This window comes from Mastomys coucha, unplaced genomic scaffold (assembly GCF_008632895.1).
Source record: "Mastomys coucha isolate ucsf_1 unplaced genomic scaffold, UCSF_Mcou_1 pScaffold5, whole genome shotgun sequence".
Lineage (NCBI taxonomy): Eukaryota > Metazoa > Chordata > Mammalia > Rodentia > Muridae > Mastomys > Mastomys coucha.
Genome location: NW_022196911.1, coordinates 53,983,818 through 53,988,172, shown reverse-complemented (window position 1 = coordinate 53,988,172; position 4,355 = coordinate 53,983,818).

Below are 4,355 nucleotides of genomic sequence, written 5' to 3'. Positions count from 1 at the left end.
TGTATTCTGTTGGTGATGCTTGCATCTATGACTCCTGATTTCTTTTCTAGGTTTTGTATCTCCAGGGTGGTCTCTGTTTCTGATTTCCTTTTTTAAAAAGATTTATTTTATGTGTATGAATACACTGTAGCTGTACAGATGAGCCATCATGTGGTTGCTGGGAATTGAGCTGAGGATGCCCTGCTTGCTCCAGCCCTGGCTTGCTCTAGCCTTGCTCGCTCTGGTGTAATACACTGTAGCTGTCTTCAGATGTACCAGAAGAAGGCATCAGATCTCATTACAGGTGATTGTGAGCCACCATGTGGTTCCTGGGATTCAAACTCAGGACCTTTGGAAGAGCAGTCAGTACTCTTACCCGCTGAGCCATCTTGCCAGCTCTCTTTCTGATTTCTTTATTGTTTCTATTTCCATTTCTAGATTCTTCATAGTTTTGTTCATTTCCTTCATCTGTTTGATTGTGTTTTCCTGTAGTTCTTTAAGATTTTTTTGTGTTTCCTCTTTGAGGGCTTCTAGCTGTTTTCCTATATTCTCCTGTATTTCTTTGAGGGAGTTATTTATGTCTTTCTTAAAGTTCTGTATCATCATCATGAGATGTGATTTTAGATCTGAATCTTGCTTTTCCGGTGTGATGGTGTGTTCAGGACTTGCTATGGTGGGAGAATTGGGTTCTGATGATGCCAAGTAACCTTGGTTTATGTTGCTTATTTTCTTACGCTTGTCCCTGCTATCTGGTTATCTCTAGTGCTACCTGCCCTCACTATATCTGACTGGAGCCTGTCTTTCCTGTGATCCTGGTTGTGTCAGAACTCAGAGTCAAGCTGTCTCTGTGATTCTGAGCTTGTTAGAGAGCCTGAGAGTGGAGCTTCCTCTGGGTGTGGTGGAACTGGCTGCTGAGTTTGTGCCCAACGTCTGTTCAGGGCACTGGCAGGCCCCAGACAGACCAGAAGCAACCTGAGCCACTGGACTGTCAGAGTTCCTGTGTGCCTGGTCCTGCTGGTCCCAGTTACTCCCGGTATTCGGACAGATGTTGTGTCCTCCTCATCTCTGATCCTGGCTGGGCATGTTAGACATCCTGGGAGTGGAGCTTCCCCTGGGTGTTGTGGGACTGGCTGTGGAGTTTGCACCCAAGGTCCGCTCAGGGTACCAGCCCAGACAGATCAGAAGCAATCCGAGCTACTGGGCTGGTGGAGTTCCAGTGTGCCAGGTCCTGCCTGACCCAGTTACTCCCAGTGTTCGGGATGTTGTGCCCTCCTAACCTCTGATCCTAGGCGTGTTAGAGTGCCTGGGAGTGGCACTTCCTCCGAGTTACAGTTCTTTAAGTGTTGAGTAACAAAGGTTAAATTCAGACAATATTTGTGTCTGAGGCAGAGATTTGATAAACAATGGGTCTAAATTAATGTGTTCCTCCAGACCACGAAAAGAAAGCAAAATGAGGGCAAAAAATGACATCAGAAATGAGCATGTATCCTTCTATGTTTTTTTCTAGATAAGTGAGCCTGATAGTGTCTCACTGTGTTTCTGTTCTGTTTTTCTGTTTCATATGTATGTGTGTGTGGTGTACACATATGATTGCATGCATGTTTGTATCTGTGTGAGTGCATGTGCCATTTGAGCCATCTTGCTCTCCCCCACATTTCTCAACTTCTTAACTTTTACTTTAAGTCTATCTATCTATCTATCTATCTATCTATCTATCTATCTATCTATCTATCTGTCATCTATCCATCCATCCATAAATCCATCTATCTAAATGGATAGATAGAATATAGTTGCATCTTTGAAAAAACTAATCTATCATTTTTTTTTTTAAGACAGAGTCTTACTGTGTAGTCCTGGGTGTCCTAGAACTTACTATGTAGATCAGGCTAATCTCAAATTCATAGAGGTTTATCTGTCTTTGCCTCCAGAATGCTGGGATTAAGGGCATGAGCAATTATGCATGGCTATTCTGTCTTTTAACAGTCTAGTTTGATAATTTATACTTAAAATTATTATTGACAGAATTAGATTTAACTATCACAATTTTAAATGTTTCATAATCATTTTCAACTTCTTTCTGTCTTCCATTTTTGCTTTCATTTTTTTCTTTTAGCATATCCATTATTACTTATTTTAAGGCTCTAGTATATGTTCTTGAGTTTTTGTTTTGTTTTTCTGTTTTTTGTTTTGTTTTGTTTTGTTTTTCAAAACAGGGTATCCCTTGCTGTCCTGGAACTCACTCTGTAGACCAGGCTGGCCACGAACTCAGAAGTTTGCCTATCTCTGCCTCCCAAATGCTGTGATTAAAGGCATGCGCCACCACTGCCCAACTGTCTTTGAATTTTTAAAATTCATCTTTTAAAAAACAACTTAGGACAATTTATAAATCATACTGTAGCACCACTTTTTATGTAATATTTCCACATAGAGAATACTCGCCCCACTTCCTCCAGCATTAGAGAAAATATTACCTGCTAGAAAACACTAATAATAAATTGCATACCTTTACATTCTCCATGTAGATTTGATTCTGTCATATTGACTATCTGGGAAAACATATTTATTTCTGTATAATGAGATGATAATCTAAGAGAGGAAAATGTCCAAACATTATGAATGTTTAATAATCACAAATTATGGTCACATTTCTTACAAGAAGAAAGTTAACTTTCATTTATTTATTTATTTATTTATTTATTTTTTTTATTTTTTTGGTTTTTTCGAGACAGGGTTTCTCTGCATAGCCCTGGCTGTCCTGGAACTCACTCTGTAGACCAGACTGGCCTCGAACTCAGAAATCCGCCTGCCTCTGCCTCCCAAGTGCTGGGATTAAATGTGTGCGCCACCACCGCCCGGCTTCATTTATTTTAAATGTTAGATTTTTATATGTTTGACTTCAGATGCATAGTGTACAACATAATGTCAGTTTTGAGAACGAAACTTTAATAAATACCCCAAGATACTGAGCTGGGGTGCTGTGAATGTTACAAGTTAAAAAACAGGACCCAGCCTTCTTCCTGAACAGGAAACCCATGTGAGTCCCTAAATAACCCACATTCTTGGGAAGCTAAGGCAGAAAAACGGGTTGATGCTCATTCTTGACTACATACTGAGTTTGAGGCTACTGGGCAACTTGAGGTCTTGTCTTAAAAATTAGAAACAAGAGCCTGGAGAACTGGGTCAGAGCATTGACTGCTCTCTGAAAGGTTCATTGATTGATTTTTCAGCACTTACATGGCACCTCACAACCGTCTGTAACTTCAGCCCTCAGCTGATCTCCACAGACACAAGGCACAAAATGGTGAATGGACACACGTGGAGGCAAAACACCCATACATATAAAATAAAAATAAATTAAAGAAAAGGGAATCAAACCAAGAACAACAGCAAAAGAGCAACCCTGGAAGTAAATGGGCTGAGGCCACATTTCCCATGAACTGATTTGAGTGAATTTTTAATTAGAAAAGAATTTAAGAATTTCACTGAAAACAGAAGGACAGACTCCAGCTATAAATACATACACTCAAAGGCAAAGCCCAGCGCCAGGAGACAAAGATCTGTGGGAGAAAAAAATCACATTGTGGAGCCTGTTGGGAGACAGTGACATTGGCAGTGAGAATGGCTGTCCCTGAAGTGTGCAAAACCCAAAAGGCACATCTGAGAATCGTGGTGACAAGGCTTAGCACTGACATAGGACACTCCCTCTTCTGCCCTGTCGAAGAAATCCAGTGGAAATACAACAGGAGTACTGTATTCACAGCAAAAGAGAGGCAGAGAAACAGGATGTGGTTAGGGAGAGCAAGTCTGTTCCATAAGGGTGCTTCCCAGTCACTCAATACACACAGAGCTCCTGAGAGTTCCTCCATAGCTCCAGAGCCTGGGAAGAGGGAGTCAGACAGCCCCAGCTGGCTGGTTCTGCAAACAGAGAGGAGAGTGAGAGTGAATGACTGTCCAGGCACTCCTGCAGTTTAAGACTGGGTACTTAGAAAGCAGGTCAGTTGAACAGCAACCAGCAAACTGCTTCATCAGCCGAATACAGATCAGAGGCCCCTGATTGCAGACAAATTTTTTTGTTTGTCTTTCTATCTCAAGAATCTATCTAGGTATAAATTTTTCACCTGATTTCAGTCACTCAGTTTTGTTATTTTTAGAACATTCTGAGACACATTGTTTATTTTTTAAATGTTCCTATGTATATGGTAATCTACATGTAGGTAAGTGCACATGGGTCTGGGTATCCATAGAGGCCAGAAGAGGGTATAGAGTCCTTTAGAGATAAAATGTCCCTGAAGGGACTATGGTGGCTTCCGGCATGTCCTGGAACTGGTTTCATCAGAAATAGCAATCATCAAGGGAAGGGAAAAGGGGTGTGTGTG